The sequence below is a fragment of the Prionailurus viverrinus genome, chromosome F1 (genome assembly GCF_022837055.1).
Source record: "Prionailurus viverrinus isolate Anna chromosome F1, UM_Priviv_1.0, whole genome shotgun sequence".
Classification (NCBI taxonomy): Eukaryota; Metazoa; Chordata; class Mammalia; order Carnivora; family Felidae; genus Prionailurus; species Prionailurus viverrinus.
Genome location: NC_062577.1, coordinates 55,550,334 through 55,570,446, shown reverse-complemented (window position 1 = coordinate 55,570,446; position 20,113 = coordinate 55,550,334). Strand labels below are relative to the sequence as shown.

General features: G+C 46.8%; 1 non-coding gene across 1 annotated transcript; it reads right to left on the bottom strand.

Annotated features, from left to right (window-relative positions):
• Window positions 1-19,991: 19,991 nt before the first annotated feature.
• On the bottom strand, window positions 19,992-20,113 carry LOC125155898 (U6atac minor spliceosomal RNA). Its single transcript, XR_007148414.1, has one exon. It is a non-coding gene; the product is annotated as a U6atac minor spliceosomal RNA (small nuclear RNA).

Below are 20,113 nucleotides of genomic sequence, written 5' to 3'. Positions count from 1 at the left end.
AATTAACTCTTCTCCCATTCATTTGCCACTTCCTTAATTTTCTCCCCATTCTTAACCTTGTTCTATCTTTTCTTTCTTTCTCTCTCTCACTCCTTCTCCTTTCGTTCTCCACTATCCCTCTCCTACCAGGTCTGATGTATTCCCCGCAAGCACTCTGAACAAACCGTCCTCTGTGGGCCTCCCTCCTGAGAAATTAGGTGGCTGGGTCAATGCCTCTGATGCCTATTTTTACACTCATGTTTGTCCGGAGTCTGACGTGGTTTATCACAGGCTCTCCAAAGGCCCATTGTTCAGCGCTTCAAGAAGAATGTTGTTATATTGACTGTTAGTGCGTCAGCCCCGCTCTCTCTGGAGGAACTTTTGGATGAAATTAGATAATTTCCATTAGGAGACCGTGCATTATTAGTCCCCGGTGCCAAAGTGGAGAATGAGCCAAGATGACTATTTCTGGCCAGGCTCACCTCAGGAAGGAACCTTCTCGGCTTTAATGGGATTTTGCTATTGTTGGTCGCCTTCTGTTTGACACTAGGCCAGCCCAGGGTTGGAAATTGTTTAGAAAGCTGCATGAAATATAATAGAACCCCAGCCATTTGCTGAGGCACATTCCTGCACAATGTTTATTTTGAAGAAGGAAAAAAAATATATTGTCCTTGGCAGACAACAATAAAAAAAAAAAAAAAAAAAAGCTGTAACTTGAATCTCTGACCATATGCTTCTTGTTGCCAGTTGTGTTTAAAAACTCCCTGCTGGTATCAGAGAATTTCACACTGAGGTGATAAATCTCTTGTAATATTTATAAGCAGCTTCATTACAGACTCAGAAAGATATTTAAAGTCACCAAGGCCTTCAAGGCTGACTTCGGAACGGGTGGGTGATGTGGAGGAGGTGGGCACCGAAAGCTATTCCAGGCTCACCCTGGTCCCAGTCTGGGACTAGAAGTCAAGTCCACAAAAATCCCTCTGCCCTGCTGTCTCGCCAAGACCTTCCTCACCCAGCTATAGGAACCGAGCCTTTGTGAGCTAGCTCTGAAGCCAGAGAAGATGGTAGGCATTAACCCCTCTTCACTCTTGAGGAAAAAGTGTAAAGGTCAGCTTTTGAGCAGAATGGTGGGGTTTGGGGTTTTGGTTTTGTTCTGTAAAAGCTGGCTCACCATCAGAGTTGACTTTGGAGCAAAAGTTGTCTCTATTTTGGCAGCCCTATTGCATGAACTGTCTAAGGATATTGAAACCTTGGATGTTTTTAAATGATATTGAAACCCCTAAATTGCTTTCGTACGTATTTGGTTAGTGTCACAGTCCTGGCCTTTTTTATTGTCCAACTTAGGCTAAGTGTATGTATGTGAACATGGTAAACAGAACAAAGCAAAATAAAACCAAAAAAAACTTAAGACAGGGTCTCAATAGACAACCCTTGAAAAGGCAATCAAATTCCATTTATAAGAGTTCCTTGGTTGAATAGCAGTTTCCCAAGACTGTTTAAAGATAAAGTCTTCAAGTCTAGAAGCTGATTCCATCAATTGACATTTAGATGTCCTCAGACATGTTGCTTCCTTTCAATTATTTGGCGTTAGCCTTGGCCTTTTCCTTTTTAGCTCTTTCAATAAATAATATGTACAACTAAGTCTTGACTGTCGACAACAATAGGGGAGAGGGGAAGCAGAGATAATTAAAAGATAATCGCCAAATCTAATCACCAAATCAACTTTAGACATAAATGTCGCCGTTTTCCCATGAAATCTTGCACTGGAAATGCTGACCCGTGACCAAAACTGACTGATGGGTGGTAAGTGAGCCCTGCACGAGAGGAAATGGACACACAGGATTCCAAGTGCGCGTAGCTCACGAACAGAATCTGCGCCGGCCCTGCCTACATGATGGGATGGGGTCCTGTTTTCACCTGAAGGAGGCCAACACATCCACAGGCACCAGGAACGAGTTCCACGTGGCAGGCGGACTCCTAAAATGGCCCCCAAATACCACTCCTGGGTGGACATGTCCAATGTAATCCCCTCCCCTTGAGTGTGGACAGGCCCTGTAAGCAGGGTGGAGTATCACTCTTGTGATTAAGGTAATTCTAAGGTAAAGATGGAGAGATTTTGCAAATGCAATTGAGATCTCAAATCAGTCAGTCTCAAGCAAAAGGGAGATTGTCTTAAGTGGATCTGATTTATCGAGTGAACAGCCTTTTCAAAGGAAGCCTCAGTCCTTCCTCAGAAGAGAGATATTCTCCTCCTGGCCTTGAAGAAGCAGAAAGCTATGCCGTCAACTGCCCGTGGAGAGGGGCAACATCTAGGAATCAAGGAGTCCTACAACTGCCAGGAACTGAATTCTGCCAACAGTCTGAATGAACTTGGAAGGGGAGGCTGAGGTCCAGAAGATACCACAACAGCCCAATAGCTCTGTCTGTAGCTTTGTGAGACGCTGAGCAGAGGACCCAGCTAACCCATGTCCAACGGCAGCTGTGAGATAGTAATGGGTGTTTCTGTAAGCCACTACGTTTGTGGTCATTTGTTATGCAGCGATAGTTGACTGATACAAGTGCCCCATGGGCAACTTGGCCAGTTTGGAAATGGTAGAGCTCTACCTGACGTCCGCTATTGCTGAAGGTAAATCAATGGCGGTTCATCTACGGGGATACACCGATGGTGGGCAGAAGACATTGCAGGGTCCGTGCCTGAGATCTCTCAATGACTTTCAGTGACATATGACTGCCTTCCTGGAGCTCCTGAGGCCCTCAGGGATCAGTGGCCACTTTTTTTTTTCTTCAGTCAGCATTGCGGATAGTTGGGGGACATGACATATTTTGAGACCGTATCCTCCTGGGTTTAAATGCCCCTTCAGGGGCGCCTGGGTGGCTCAGTCAGGTAAGCATCAGACCTCAGCTCAGGTCATGATCTCACAGTTTGTGAGTCTGAGTCCCACGTGGGGCTCTGTGCTGACAGCTCAGAGCCTGAAGCTTGATTTGAATTCTATGTCTCCCTCTCTCCCTGCCCCTCTCTTGCTCACGCTCTCTCTCTCTCTCTCTCTCTCTCTCTCTCTCAAGAATAAACATTAAAAAAAGATTGTTAAAAATTCTTAATGTTTATTTATTTTTGAGAGAGAGAGAGACAGAGACAGAGACAGAGTACGAGTGGGGGAGGGGCAGAGAGAGAGGGAGAATCCAAAGTAGGTTCCAGGCTTTCAGCTGTCAGCCCAGAGCCCGAGGCGGGGCTCAAACCCAAGAACCGCGAGATCATGACCTGAGCCAAAGTTGGACGCCCAATCGACTGAGCCACTGACGCACCCCAAAAAAGATTTTTTTAAATATTTGTTAGCCAGGTAACTTGGTCAATTCATTTAATCTCACTGAGTCTCAGACTTGTAAATGGAGACAACAATATAATTTCCAGGGTTATCACAAGAAGTACGCGAATTATCCGTACGAACACCTGGCCCGGAGACTGTACTACCACATGTGCTACATATGTTCATTTTCTTCAAGACGTCGCTTGAGCTCCGTGGGACCACCAGCTTTGATTCTGCCTATGCTGCTTGCTGGTAAGTCACTTCACTTTCTGCTTCCATATCATCATGAATGAAATGAAAACAGCATTAGTACTTACTATATTTGGTTATTGTAAGCATTCAAGAAAATCATCCTGGGGCGCCTAGGGGATTCAGTCTGTAGAGCATCCGACTCCTGATTTTGCCTCAGGTTGTGATCCTAGAGTTGTGGGATCAAGCCCCACATCGGTCTCCCTGCTGGGCCCCTCTCCACGTGTGCACGTATGCTCTGTCTAAATAAATAAACACACAAACAAATATGTGAACAAAATATAGAAAATAACCCAAATAAAGCACTTAGCACTTGCCCAGCACATAGTCACGTTAGTTTGTTATTATTGTCACTCCTTTCCCAGTTCCCAGACTTGAGTGCATCATTTCCTATTCCATGATCTCATGAACCTTGATTGATTGCTAAGATACCACTTCTCATATTCTGAAACAGGTGTAGTATAGTAAGTTATGTACATCTCTTTCTCTCCCATCCCACCTTTTCCTTTTTTGAGGGCGCGAGTCATGACTAATTCATTTCCACAGTGCACGCAAAGCTTTGCCCATTGCCTTCCACATAGCACAAGACCAAGAAGTATTGACTTGATCAAATTTTCAATTGAAGTAAAGAGGCCAGGATGAGATAGGAGCTAACTATGGAACCCAAGAAACAGTAGTGACTTTGTAAGATCATTTGGTCCTTCATCTCAGTAGATCAAGTCGGCCAAGAACAATGCATCTCTAGTCTTGGTTGAAAGATCCCTACATAAGTAGTTGTCCATACCATTCATTAATCAACCAATCGGGCATCTGTTTCTGAGAATAGATACCTAGTAGATGCTGTGGCGGTACAAACCAAGAGATGGGAGACAGATCTCTGCCCCCAGAAGACTTCTTTTTCTTTTTTAAGTTTATTTATTCTGAGAGAGAAAGAGAGAGAGAGAGAGAGAGAATGGTGGGGGGAGGGGCAGAGGGAGAACAAAAGAGAGAGAATCCCAAGCAGTCTCCACCCTGTCAACGTGGATCCCAACGCGGGGCTTGAACCCACAAACCAACCGTGAGATCGTGACCCGGACCAGACCCAGATGCTTAATCCACCGACTGAGCCACCCAGTCGCCCCAAGCTTCTCGATTTCACAGGGAACGTGACCCCCCCTAGACCCAGAACTCTTTTCCCTCCATATCCCTCCCTCCCTGTTGAGGCTCTGCTCACATCCTCTCCCCTGAACCCAAGACAGCTGTTCCCCATCCTCAGCCACATGACCCGCACATATTTAAGGCCCATTACCGGGTCACTCCTCAACCCCTGCATCGCTTAAGCTCTGCTTCTAAAGCGGGGATATTGATGACGACCTGCCCGGTGGGGTGACTCAGAAATAACTCATTCAAATGGCTGCGTGGTACAAGGAAAAGGCCAAGGAACAAGGCCGCGCGGCTTTCCCCAGCACTCCATTCATTTTCGAGGGAAAACAGCTCTGCATCGGAGCTATAAAAAGAATGTTGAAGATAAAGTCTGCGTCTCTCCCCACCTCCAGGTCTTTGTTTTCAATGAGGACCCAGGCACTTGCCCGCCTCCTTTCAGACTTTATCACAGCACATTCCTCATCTGCTCTTTTATTCACTCGGGCTCATTTTCATTGTCTCCTGCTCAGAAGTGTTTGATAAGAATCTAGCTGAGTGGCATTAGGAAAATCCGCTGTTCAACAAAGGAACCTGCCATTGTGCCCCGAAGCACTTCAAAGCTCTCACAATATCTTATTTTTATTATTCCTTCATTTTTTTTTTTCAAAAGCATGAACAATGTGTTTTGCATCCTAGACCGTCTGTGGGAAAATGTAATTCTCATTCGTTGCATCCTGAGCCGCTATGAGTGACAAAACGCTATAGTAATTCATGCTAAGATTTGTAAACAGGCGTCAGTTCTTTTCTCTTCTACTGAAACGGACAATGGTGCCGATTAGACGTCACTGCGGGCATCGGGAGAAACCAAGGGTCGGAGGTCGCACATAAATCATTCCAGACTTCATGTTAGAACATCTTTGTTTAAGTATTAACTCATTGTAACGGAGTGTTAGGGGTGAGGAGAAGGAAAAGAGCCTAGATTCTCACAGAAAGGGCCTGATGGGTCCCCCAGACCCGAGAGCAAAGGACAGTAACGGGGGCAGATGAATGGTACGTACAAAAAGCACGAGGCTCATCGGATTTTAAATTCTTTTAATGTTTATTTATTTATTATTATTTTTTTTAAGAATTTATTTTTATTTTTTTTAATTTTTTTTAACGTTTATTTATTTTTGAGACAGAGAGTGACAGAGCATGAACGGGGGAGGGGCAGAGAGAGAGGGAGACACAGAATCAGAAACAGGCTTCAGGCTCTGAGCCATCAGCCCAGAGCCCGACGCGGGGCTCGAACTCACGGACCGCGAGATCGTGACCCGAGCTGAAGTCGGACACTTAACCGACTGAGCCACCCAGGCGCCCCTGTTTATTTATTTTTGAGAGAGAAAGAGAGACAGGGGGGAGTAGGGGAGGGGCAGAGAGAGAGGGAGACACAGCATCTGAAGCAGGTGCTAGGCTCCCAGCTGTCAGCACAGAGCCCCACGCGGGGCTCGAACCCACAAACTGCATGATCATGACCTGAGCCAAAGTCGGACGCTTAACCGACGGAGCCCCCCAGGCACCCCTCAAGGGGATTTTAGACCCAGCTCGGGCCTCGCGATTCTATAGATCGCTCTTAACAGACGTGGGCCTCGTTTCACAGATCAAATTTATCAAAACAAAACTGATGTTTCATTATAGACACCAGGAACTAAGAGGAAATACCGCAGAGGGCAAGGAAGCATGAACTGAGAGGGAACGAGAAAGTTGGTTCCTGTGATGCAGCCCCAGAAACAGAAGTAGTGTAGACTCAGCCAAAAGCGGTTCTTCCGGACCCCTTCCTCTCCAGTGCCACCCTGGGCCTTCCCTGCCGGCACGTGATGAATGCTCACTCCTCCGGCTTAGTGTCCTGGACGGGAAAGCGAGGGCCCAGAATGTTCCTACTTTACCCAGACCGTTCATCCAGCGTCTGGCAAGGTGCTTGGTGCTCAGTAAGTATGTGTTGTATGAACAAAATAACGAATAAAAACCTGAGTCCAGGGGCGCCTGGGTGGTTCAGTCGGTGAAGCGACGGACTCTTGATTTTGGCTCAGGTCATGGTCTCATGGTTCTGTGAAACGGAACCCCTTGTTAGGCTCTGCCATAACAGCACGGAGCCTGCTTGGGGTTCTCTCTGTCTCTGTCTCTCTCTCTCTGCCTCTCCCCTGCATGCTCACACACTCTCCTTCTCTCTCAAAATAAATAAAAACTTAAAAAAAAACAAAACTGAGTCTAAGAGGCATCTCAGCACTTCCTCTCCTTTCTTCCATCAACCCTCTGCTTTGTTCTGCTGTTGTCGTGATAGTTGGTTGGACACAGTGGCAGGTATTGAAACTAAACCTCTTTCTCGGCCGTGTCACACCCTCATCATCAGTGCTTGCAAGTCCCCTCCCTTAGTTACCTTTTACTGTGTGACCTCCTCCCCCTACTCCTCCAGCCAGACTCCCATCTCCCTCTCCTCACCGGCGCCAGGGTATCCAATTTATGTTCTTAATTCCGGGCGCACTTGTAAATACCGCGGTATTATCGCTGTGTATGTGTGTTTGATTCTCACATTCACTGCGGACCTCAGTCTGTTTCTCATCAGGAGACGGTATATGATAAAAATCTAGTCATGTTGTTGTACATCTACACATGTTGGGTTGTTTTTTTTTTAATTTGAAAGAGAGAGAGCGGAGGAGGGGCAGCGAGAGAGAATCCTAAACAGGCTCCACACTCAGTGCAGAGCCGGACTCGGGTCGCGATCCCACCACCCTAAGGCCATGACCCCAGGCGAGATGGAGAGTTGGATGCTCCACCAACTGAGCCACCCACGCATCCCGTGTATACCTATTTTTAATTCTGACAACCACATTGTCTTCCACTGTTTGTATATACATAGCATCTTAGACTTATCTGTTCCCTTAAGAAGGGACAGATGAGGGGCGCCCGGGTGGCTCAGCTGGTTAAGTGTCTGACTTCGGCTCAGGTCGTGATCTTGCCTTTCCTGAGTTCCAGCCCCATGTCCGGGCTCTGTGCTGACAGCTCTGTCTCTCTCTCTCTCTCTCTCTCTCTCAAAAATAAATAAATGTTAAAAAAAAAAAAAAGAATGGACAGAGATTGCCTTGAGCTCTCCACTATTTCAATTACTCCTACTAAACAATCAACTCTTTCTCCGTAGATTTTGTTAAGAATTTCTAATTTTGAGGGGTGCCTGGGTGGCTCAGTTGGTTGAGCGGCCGACTTCAGCTCAGGTCATGATCTCACCGCAAGATCATGACCTGAGCCGAAGTCAGAAGCTTAACCGACTGAGCCACCCAGGCGCCCCTTCCCTAAATATTTTTAGTGCCTTTTTCCTTAAGAGCAAGAACTTGCTCATAGGTATCACAGTTTTATTATCAAAATCAGGATATTAGTTACTGAGTGCATAATTCAGGGTGCATATTCAAATTTCATCAGCTGTCCCACTAATGGTATAAAGTTATTATGCTTTTCCAGTCCAGGGTCATGCATTTTGTGTCTCTTTAATCTCCTTTTTTTAACGTAATCTCTACACCCAATATGGGACTCGGCCTCACAACCCCGAGATCAAAAGTCCCATGCTCCACTGACCAAGCCAGCCAGGCACCCCCTCTTTAATCTCCTTTTATTTGGAATATTTCTTCAGCCCTTTTCTCAAGCTTCACATTTTGAAAAGTGCAGAACAGCTCTTTTGTAGAATGTTCTTCAATCTGGGCTTGTCTAAGGTTTCTTGACATAAGGTGGTGCCACTGTAACAGGAACACATTTTTTCTTCCTGAATAATAATATATTTGAAGATCCTTTGACACTATGTAAATATTCTGTTCCTCTCCAAACTTTCAGTCATTAGTTTTAGCGTTCATTGAGTATTTTCTTTTTTTTTTAAGATTTTTTTAAAGTTGATTTATTTATTTTGAGAGAGAGAGAGAGAAAGAGAAGGGGGGGAGCAGAGAAAGAGAGGTAGAGAGAGAGAATCCCAAGCAGGCTCCACACTGTCGGTGCAGAACCTTATGCAGGGCTCGATCCCACAAAGCGTGAGATCGTGACCTGAGCCAAAACCAAGAGACAGACGCTGAACCAACTGAGCCACACAGGCGCCCCGATTATTTTTTAATTCCACTGTGCCTTCCATCATAAGAAAGAGCCTGCTCTTTACCCACATTTATTTATTATTCATTTGTTTATTCGTATCGCTATGGATTGGTAGATTCTCATTGTATTTAATGAGCTCAATCCTTTACTGTTTTTTCTTATTTTGATTATGAAATTGTCACAGATGTCGTTAGTGACAGCCACTTCAAACTAGCTTCAATATCATTTTGACATATCCCAATTATTGGTTGAATACTTCCTGACTTTCTGGCACACAAGATGCTCTGGACTCACCTTAGAAATTCCTGCCCTCAGGGCTCTGGGTAGCTCAGTCGGTTAAGCATCTGACTTTGGCTCAGGTCATGATCTCGAGGTTCACGGGTTCAAGCCCGCATCGGGCTCTGTGCTGACAGCTGGGAGCCTGGAGCCTGCTTCGGATTCTGTGTCTCCCTCTCTCTCTGCCCCTCCCCCACTCACATTCTGTCTCTCAAAAATGAATAAGCATTAAAAAAATTTAAAAAAGAAAAAGAAATTTCCTCCCCTAGCCCTGGAATCAGCCTTTCCTTTGAGGATCTATCTATCTATCTATCTGTAATTATATGTGAGTGCGTGTATATATACATGTAATTATATATGTGTGTTTATATATAATTATATATATGTGTATATATGTAACATACATTATATAATGATTTGTAATCTAATTATAGAAAACACACTCTGTAAGATTTCGATCTTTTGAAATGTATTCAGACTAATTATACAGCCCAGCATGTAGTCTATCTTAGTAAATGTTCCATGTGCACGTGACAAGAATGCAAAATCTATAGGTGTTAGTTATAATGTTCTATAAATGTCATTTAGATCAAGATATGTTGATAATATTATTCAGATCTTCCATATCCCTAATTATTTTTTTGTATAGTTCTATCAACTTCTGAGAGGTAAAAGTATCTTTAACTATGATTGTGGGATTGTTTATTTCTCCCTTTAGTTCAACTGATTTTTACTCAATGTATTTTGTAGGTCTGTTATCACACACACACACACACACACACACACACATCTTTTGGGTAATGTTAGGTTTTCCTGATGAATTCGCCATTTGTGATTATGAAATGCCTCTCTTATCTCTGACACTATGCCTTGCTTTGAAGTCTATTGTGCCTGATATTAATAGGGTCACTCAAACTTTCTCTCTTTTTATTTTTATTTTTTAAATGTTTATTTCTTGTTGAGAGAGAGCAAGTGAGGGAGGGACAGAGAGAGGGAGACAGAGGATAAAAAGCAAGCTCTGCAGTGACAGAAGCAAGCCTGACGCAGGGCTCGAACTCACCAGCTGAGAGATCATGACCTGAACTGAAGTCAGAAGCTCAACTGACTGAGCCATGCAGGTGCCCCAGTGCTTCAAACTTTCTTATGTGAATTGTTTGTATTGTATATCACCATCTGCTCTTTACTTTCAAACTATCTGTGTTCTTATATTTAAGGTACTTCTCTTACAGACAGCAGGTAGTTTGGTCTTGCTTTTTTAATCCATTCCCACAAATTCTCCTTATGAAATTGATCCATTTACATTTGATTTAATTACTGATGTGTTGGATGCAGGTCTACCATTTGCTCTTTGTTTTTTGTTTCTCCCATTTGTTTTTTTTTTTTATCTGTCTGTTCCTTCATATTAGAGTTAATATGAAAATATAAGTTAATATAAAATATAACATGAACTATAAGGATAGCACAACAGTATAGTTCCTTTTACCCACCTCCAGCCTTTGTGCTATTGTTATATATATATTGTATCTTGTATATTATAAATCCCCAAATAGAGTACTATTATTTTTGCTTAAACAGTCATACGTTTTCAAGAAATTAAGGAGAAGAAAGGAGTACTTTCAACCACTGAGTGCTTTATTTCAACTATTATTATTTTCATATTCAGGATTGCCAAATGGAAATATGGCTCATATTCATAAGTTATTATTCTTGCTTCATGTTTTTAATATTCTTCATTAAGTCTTTGAAGATATTTATTAAGCTTATTTTACATTCCCATTCTTCCCTTTTCATTAATTCTGCTTCCTCTAGTATATGTTGTTCAGTTTTTGGCCTTTTTTTCATGATGTTTGTATTCCTTGGAGATCTCTTTTTTTTTTTTTTCTTCTGAATTTAAATCCACTGGACACTCCAAAAGCCCTAGGCTTCATGACATCCAAGTGAGTTGGGAGATGGAAAGTCTCTCCATGCTACAATTTCACTATAATCATTACCTATGTAACTACCCCTTCAGGAAATGCCTAGAACCTCTACCCTGGACCTGCTCTTTTTCAGAGACGATCTTTCTCTGTGGTCATCACCAAACCCAAAACCATCAGCAGGGATGTTTTAGTGAGGGAGTACTCAGAGGGGGCTAGCTAGCCTCCACTAACATTTCTAAGCAAAAGCTAGGATCATATTCTGCTGCCTTTGAGATACACAATTTTTTTTGTTGTTCTGTAGGGTCCATGTGGTGGATGTGATTCATCTAAGTTAATATGAAGGAGAGAAAAAAATCCAACTGGAAAGTACTTTCCTGGCACAACTATTGTGCCTTAGTCAGGGTTCTCCAGAGAAACAGAATGAATAGGTGATCAATCGATCAATAGATAGATTATAAGGAATTGGCTCCTGCAATTATGGAGCTTAATAAGTCCCAGGACCTATAGTCAACAAGATAGGGATCCAGGAGAGCCAATGTGTTGATCTAGCCCAAGTCTGAAGGCCTAAGAATCAGGAGAGCCAATGGTGCAAGCTTCAGTCCAAAAGTGGGCAGGCTCGAGACCCGAGAAGAACGACATTTCAGTTCAAGTCTGAAGGCTAGAAAACACTGATGTCCCCACTCAGCAGTAAGGCAGAAGGGATGTCCTCTAACTCAGACTTTTTTGTTTCATTCAAGTCTTTGATTCATCCACAATGGGGAGGGTAATCTTCCCTAGTCATCTACAGATTCAGATATTAGTCTCATCCAGACACAGAACAGCATTTGACCAAATGTCTGGGCACCCCATGGCCCAGCCAAGTTGACGCCTAGAGGTAATTGCCATGTCCTGTCCTTGCCCCCTTCCACTCTGCATTCCTGTATCCCACCCTCACCATGATCCCTAGACTCTTCTCTTAAGCTCCAGGATCCATCAACTCCCTCTCACTTCTCCAAGACTGGGCTCTGGGAGGAAGCCAGCACCCTGTGCTAGGTGACCATCTTTTGTGGAACCAGAAGCTCTCAATGTGTTTAATTTCCACCTTCTTTAGAAAACCCCTGATGGTGAGAGATTTCTTTAAAAGGTGTGAAAGCCTCATTAGCAACTTTCTTAACACTTAGCCCTTTTCAGATGTTTAAGAAACTTGTTATTTACCACGTTTTGTTTGGTTGGGGATTTGTGCTTTGTTGTTGGTAAATGAGTTCTCATAGTTGCAACTCAACATAGTAGCCATAGGAGAAATATGACAGGTCATGGGCCAAACATAGTCAGCTATAGGAAGTGGAAATTCTCAACAAGGCAGTTAATGAGATTCACTGACTGATAAATATAGTACATGCAGCAAGCTCTTAACCCCAGAGGAAAATGATTTTATAGACTCGGCATTATTGATGGCACCAGATTTCCCCTTCCCCCAAGGAAGCGTTTCTCAGTTCTTCATCCAAACTTCCCGTTGCTCCCCTGCTCTCTTTTTCTTGATGGATATCCCCAAAGCCCCAGTTAGAGAATGCTCCTGGATGAATGGAGAGGTGCAGAGCTTCAGCCTGAAAAAAACTAGTAAAATCCAAATAAATATGCCAAGGGGCGCCTGGGTGGCTCGGTCAATTAAGCGTCTGACTTCAGCTCAGGTCACGATCTCACGGTTTGTGAGTTCGAGACCCACATGGTGCTCTGTGCTGACAGCTCGGAGCCTGGAGCCTGCTTCGGATTCTGTGTCTCCTTCTCTCTCTGCCCCTCCCCTGCTTGCACTTTGTCTCTCCCTTCCTGTCCGTCAAAATAAATAAACATAAATTAAAAAAAAAAAACAACAAATATACCAAGTATCGAAGTGCTATTAAGAGCTTCATCTGGACTCTGGTGTGGTCTGTTTGTTCTTTTATTTATTTATTTTTTAAATTTTATTTTAAAGAGAGTGGGGGAGAGGGACAGAGGAAGAGAGAGAATCCTAAGCAGGCTCCAAGCTCCGTGCAGAGCCCGACTCAGGGCTTGACCCTGGGACCGTGACCTGAGCCACAATCAAGAATCAGATGCTCAGCCAACTGAGTCACCCAGGCGCCCCCGGTCTGCGTTTTATGTTGCACTTCCATATGCGTCAATCGGTCTCTCCGTTCTGGAGGAAGAGGGGAGGGCGTGAGATTTCCACTGCACCTTGCCTCGTTCTGTTCTGTGCAGAGCAGAGCTCTGGCCACTCCTGTAGAAGGAGGCAGGCGTAGGTTTGGCCACACACCTTCTTTAGGTTTTCCTTCCGCCAGGTTGCCAGGACTCACTCAGATGGTGAAAGTCAGAAAGAACTCACTTTACAGGGGTGGGGGGAGACCGAGGCCTCGATGGAGTCAGTCATCCGCTTAAGATCTCACAGTTGCAGAGGTGGACAGGAAGCCAGGTGATCCGACTCCTCACCGATGGCTTTTCTACCAATAATGATTGTTAAAATCTGCCCTTTATTTTATTTTAAATGTTTATTTATTTTTGAGGGAGAAAGAGCGTGTGAGGGAGGGAGGGCCAGAAAGACAGGAGGACAGGGGATCCAAAGCCCGATGTGGGGCTCTAACCCACGAACCGCGAGATCCTGACCTGTGCCAAAGTTGGATGCTTCACCAACTGAGCCATCCAGGCACCCCTAAAATCTGCCTTTTATTTTATTTTTATTTTTTTTAATTTTTTTTTTCAACGTTTATTTATTTTTGGGACAGAGAGAGACAGAGCATGAACGGGCGAGGGGCAGAGAGAGAGGGAGACACAGAATCAGAAACAGGCTCCAGGCTCTGAGCCATCAGCCCAGAGCCCAACGCGGGGCTCGAACTCACGGGCCGCGAGATCGTGACCTGGCTGAAGTCGGACGCTTAACCGACTGCGCCACCCAGGCGCCCCGAATGTTTATTTATTTTTGAGACAGAGAGAGACAGAGCATGAACGGGGGAGGGGCAGAGAGAGAGGGAGACACAGAATCGGAAGCAGGCTCCAGGCTCCGAGCCATCAGTCCAGAGCCCGACGCAGGGCTCGAACTCACGGACTGCGAGATCGTGACCTGGCTGAAGTCGGACGGTTAACCGACTGCGCCACCCAGGTGCCCCTAAAATCTGCCTTTTAAAGCTCCCATCTGTTCAGGAGCTTTAAAAGCTCCCTCTTAAAGCCATCTGGGTGGCTTGGTTGGTTAAGCATCCAGACTCTTTATCTTGGCTCAGGCCATGAGCTCACAGTTGGTGAGATTGAGCCCTGCATCAGGCTCTGTGCTGAGAGCAGAAAGCCTGCTTGGGATTCTCTCTCTCTCTCTCTCTCTCTCTCTCTCCCTCTCTCTCTCAAAATAAATAAATAAAACACTTTTTAAAAAATAAGAAATAAAGCTCTCACCTGTTAAATGGAATTAGGTTTCTCATCCTGAATGAATGGCTGACCTTGGTTTTCAGAGATAAATTTTTTTTTTCTTATTTGCTTCTTCACATTTGGGGGAAGGCAATGGGGGTGATGGGTAAAAGGTAGAAATAAAGTAGCCTAATTCGAAACAATTCACATTTGCCTTTTTGTTGTTAATTTGTTTTGGTTTGGTTTTACAGTGTATTTATATTTATTTTGAGAGCAGTGGGGGGGGGGGGAGGGAAAGGAGAGGCAGAGTGAGAGGGAGAGAGAATCCCAAGCAGGTTCTGCACTGCCCACTCAGAGCCCGACGTGGGGTGGGAACTCGCAAACCGTGAGATGGTGACCTGAGCCGAAATCAAGACTGACTCTTAACCGACTGATCCACCCAGGCGGTCCTTGCATTTGGTTGGTTGGTTTGTTTGTTTTTGGACCCAAGTGTTCCTTTCTTCTTTTTTTTTTTTTTTAATGTTTGTTTATTTATGTTTTGAGAGAGCGAGAGAGCGAGGGAGGGGCAGAGAGAGAGAGAGAGGAAGACAGAAGATCTGAAGTAGGGCTCTGCAATGAGAGCGCAGAGCCCGTGCGGGGCTCGAACCCACAGACCGCGAGATCGTGACCGGAGTCGAAGTCAGACGCTTAACCGACTGAGCCTCCCGGGCGCCCCAGGACCGAAGTGTTTCTAAAGCGGTGGCTGAGAGAGACGGAGTAGAACACAAGAAGACCCTCCCTTGCTCACAGCCCCGAATGATATGCGATAATCGGTGGACCAGCTCGGGCCCCCCTCCAGCTGGCACTGCTGTCCCAAACTTCCAGTGAGTTGCATTTTAGTCACCTACTCTCCCCGGCGTCCTCCGCAGGACCAGCTCACGGTCGGTGGCAACTACTTATTAAACGAATGGGCGCACAGAGAAGCATTACAGGTTTTGCAAACACCAGGTAGAATGTATAAAGGACCGCATGCTGTGTCTACACACACAGGTAGCAAAACCAGCAGCCACAGGTTAAATCTGAGCCACGGACTTTTGTCTTTGGCCCACGTCGTGATTTTTAGAAACTGAGCCACATTTGACTTAAAAATATCCGTTCTCTTACTCATAAATATGGAGAACCCACTGAGGGCTGAGGGAGGGGTTGTGGGAGGGGGGAGGGGCTAGATGGATAAGAGGCAGTAAGGAATCTACTCCTGAAATCATTGTTGCACGATATGCTAACTAATTTGGATGTGAATTTTAAAAAATAAAAAATAAAATTAAAAAAGATATACATATCGATTCTCTTGAAAGACCAGCGGACTCTCTGGCAAACAGTGCATGCTTTTTCCAGAATGATGCCACCTGGTCCGAGCTCCGTGGAACTTAGATCCCTGTCAATGGAGCGCAGGCGCAGAGGTGATTGTGTCCCTGCCTGTCATCCTGGGTGGACTTGCGCGCCTCACCCAGACGTCTTCTCTCATTTGTGTCACCGACGAGGACCCTGGAGGTGTTTCAATCTTGGTCCGGACGGCCACAACGGTGGAAATGCGTGTGGGGAACAGTAGGCATAGCTGGGGGAACTAAGGAAAGATTTCTGGAGTCCCAAAGGCCCGTAGAAGTGCAGACAGGTGGATGTGGGGACAAGGCAAGCTGGAGAGAGGGCAGCTCACCCTTTGCTAACACTTACATTGGCTCCGCCTAAGTGACCTTTGAGGACAAGGAAGGCCTCGCCTCCAGCTTCCCTCCCGAGAAAGGAGATTTTCAGTCGATGCTGACTTCTCAGGATGGGGCTGGGGGCTGCTGGTTGAATTGCTTCTCTGTTGAGGTTCTCCCAGGAGAGACGAGGAGTGTTAGCGCTCCAAAGAAACCGGAGTCCTGTGATCCGTCCTCACGTTTTGCCTTTGAAGAAACTGAGGCTGAGACAGGAAAAGTGGGTTAGCCAGGGTCACACGGCAAGGTTAAGAGCCGAGACTAAAACCAAACTTCTCTCTTTTGCTTATTACCCCACCAGAGAAATACATCAAAAGGGGAGGAGGGGGAAGAGAGAGGTTCACAGAGACGAAAATATGGAACAAATGCTCTGCTTTTAGGATAATCAACTCTGAATTCAGAAGGTCTTTTCTTTTTTTTTTAAGAAAGGAATGTGTTTTTATCGTCCACTTCAATGGCCAGTGGCGGGTGGGGGGGGGGTGGGAGGGGAGGAGGGATAGGGGCAGGGGAAGCCCTTCAAATCCCCAGGGAATGTGAGAAAAAACTCCATTAAATTCTAGTCTTCAAGTCTGTCTGGGTCATAATCACTATAAAAAACTCCAGGAGTGTGTGTTTTCTTCGGGTTTCTCTTTTGGTCACTTATGTAAGGGGTTGAGAGGGGACAGCAAAAAGGAACAGGCAAGTTTAGTGGTTTTTTTTTAATGTTTATTACTTACTTTTGAGAGAGAGAGTGTGTGTGCACAAGCAGGAGAGGGGCAGAGAGAGAGGGAGACACAGAATCCGAAGCGGGCTCCAGGCTCCGAGCCATCAGCCCAGAGGCCGATGCGGGGCTCGAACTCACGGACCGCGAGATCATGACCTGAGCCAAAATCAGACGCTCAACCGACCGAGCCATCCAGGTGCCCCATGGAACAGGCCAGTTTTACGTGGATAATAGGAAAGTGGACAAATTGGGATGGTTTCATAATTAAGCACAGCCTCTCTGTGTCCAGTCAAGAAACTACATTCGCAGACTTCCGGAGGTGTCGAGATGAGAGGCTGGGGGTCGGATGGGGAGAGGCAGACTATGGCGTTACGCCCTTCTCATGGAGGAACGTGGACATATGGACTGTTTGCTGGGAATGCTTTTCCCGACGTCTGACCCTAACCTCCGCCACACCCTTCCCTGGGCTGAGGCCATTATTCTTCAGGACTCAACTAAAACACCCCCTTGGCACCCTGCATTTCCCCCTTCAGAGCACTCATCACACTTGCAATTAATTACCTGTGTCATTCGTTGGTTAATGCCAGGCTCCCTGACTGCACCGCCAGCCCCATTAATGACTGCAATGCCTGTGTCTGTCTTGCTCATGACTAATGGTGCCTCACCCATAGTAGGTTCTCCATAAGTATCTAGTGAATGGCTTCAAGACCTCATCCTCACCTCTAGGACCTCACAATCTTATGGACAACACTCAGAGGGCAGCGAAGCAGTAAACGGGTGTTCAACATGGCTGCCCTGGCCTCCCTTCCCCTCTCAAATGTTCCCTGGCACATCTCATCTCCGAACCGAGGCGTGTGCTTGAGGAGGCGGGTAGAGAAGAGGGGGAGTCCATTGGCCTGGGTCCAAATAAGCAACGTAGAAAAACTTCTAAAGGCGTCAGTTGCTGTAGAAGAAGTGAGTCTCGGGGCGCCTGGGTGGCTCAGTTGGTCAAGCGTCGACTTCAGCTCGGGTCGTGATCTCACGGTCCACGAGTTCGAGCCCTACGTCAGGCTCTGTGCTGACAGCTCGGAGCCTGGAGCCTGCTTCAGATTCCACGTCTCCTCCTCTCTCTGTTCCTCCCCTCAACATCATGCCTCTACTATGGATGTCTGCTCAGAGGTCGGCAAAGCCCTGGTCACACATTCAGTGGAACCAGAGCTGGAGCGTGGTCGGGCTGCTCTCCCGGCCACTTGCCCGTTCCCTCTTGCCTGTCACATGAAGGCCAGAGTTTCTTCCAAGGAAAGCGGACGATGATGATGTCGGGACCTGGAGCCTTCTGTTCCAGCAGGCAGGCGGACCCCTGGACGTGAGCGCTTCCGCAGGGGGCCAGTCGGACCACTCCCGGCTGTGCTCCAACGCAAGGGAAACCTCCCCACAGGCAGACGACCTTGTTACTAAGCTCTCTTGACCTGGCTACCTCGTGGTGACCCCAGCATTTGGTGTCCCTGGTGCAGGGGAGAGTGGGGAGGGGGTCCCCCTGCGCGTATAGCCTTGTGTTCTTTGCACTTCAGAGGTGGGGGGCTGGGGTCCGAGTTTGTGAAGCCCCTGCCCCGGGAAGGGGGGTGGCTCTGGGAAGCCCATCCAGCCCGGGAAGTTCACTGCGGCGGGGTGGGTGCAGGGCAAGGAGGGAGGAGCCGAGCCTGGTTTGCAAAATCAGTCTCCAGGCTGTTTTCTCCAGGAGAGGAGATGGGGGGGGGGGGGGCGGCGGGGCCCCGGGGGGGGGGGGGGGGGCGGATTGCAGTCCCCAGCACAGAATCAAAGAGTAATAAGGGAGAAAGCAGATGAAGCTGCTTATCTCATTTATTTATTTTTCCTTCCCCGCTTCCGCTTATTCTCCTCCAACCCACGTCCCCGGTGCCTCTCCCCAGCCGCTATCTGGCTAACGAGCTCCCCCATTAGAACTCCCGGCCCCCCTGCTCCCCAGCATCTCTTCTCCAGACTTGGCTGAGGGCGGGATTCACCACCACCCAGGATTTCCGTGGGTGATAACCGCAGCCAGGGCCCCGCTCACCCCGGGACTGTCCCTCCGAACGCGACCGTCCTCAGCGGTCTCACCTACACCAACAGCTCAGCCCGCCTCTTGGTCAGCGACACCTCACCCTTGACACCCCTCCGCCCTGGTCTCTGAGGGCGGGGATGCCCCCAGATGGAGAGACAGGAGATAAAGTACCAAGGTGAATTTTCTGAGGTCACTCACAGGTCTCTAGACCGGGGAAGGACCTCCAAAGGCCCCCTCCTCTGGGCCTCTGCCGACGGCCCTTGTCAAGCCAGGTCCCTGGCGGCCATGTTCACAAAACGTGCATTCACCCTCTCCAGAGCTGTCAGCTTTCCACTCAAAAGAGTGTGCACTTCACTGGATGATGTGTTGTTGGCTTTTTAACCTTTTATGGATGTGCATTCGGGGCATTTGGAAAAGTACCCCAGCCCCAAACCCCGCAGAGTTTCACAAAATGGAGACACTGAGATCATCATCGACCAGACCCATAACAGAGTATGTCCCACAGCCCTTTATCAGGCCCCAACCTCACCACCACCCACCTCCTCCCGACCCCCAGCCCCCACCCCCCTCAACCACTGTCCCGGCTTCCAACACCACACTCAGTTCGCCTCATGGGATTCCCTCTGAAGAAGCTGGATCCCAGAAGTGCACAGAAAAGATTTTATTTTTTCTCTTCATCAGCAATATCTGGGAGGCGGGGGCTGAGCCCGAGCTGGGTGCTGTCTTCTATTTCCAACCATCAAGATTCCTAACTCCTTAACGCCACATAAACTGCGAGGAATTTTAGGGAAAGAGTCATCTCAGGGAGAAACCCCCTGCAGCAGGCAGAAGGCCAAGTGGGGAGGGACGTGGAGTGAGATAAGAGGAAGCCAGTATGAGGAGATAGGGGCCCCGGAAGAAAAGCATTCCAACCGCTCCCACCAGACGTCAGCCTGTCCTTGCCTCTCTCCACCTTTTTCTCTATTTCTAGAGACGCTGTTTTCAGCAAAGCCACACCCTCACCTCTCCGCTTGAAGCAAACGTTGAAAACAGAAGTGTAACGGGAGACAGGCACATATGCGATTTTTTATGTTGGTAAAATACACCGAGCATAAAATTTATCATTAGTGACACTTAGGACATTCACGCTATTATGGAACCAACGCCACTGTTTATTCAGAACATGTTTGTTACCCCAAAAGGATACCTGGTACCCACTCAGGGGTCACTCTCCTTTTCTCAAAACCACGCTTAGGTGCCATCAAGTAGGTGGCAGTGTGTTGTAACTATATGTGTGCTGCACAGGCCCCCTCTTCTATCCTTGTCAAAGGGGATGCTAACCTCTCTCCTCCATGCAACAT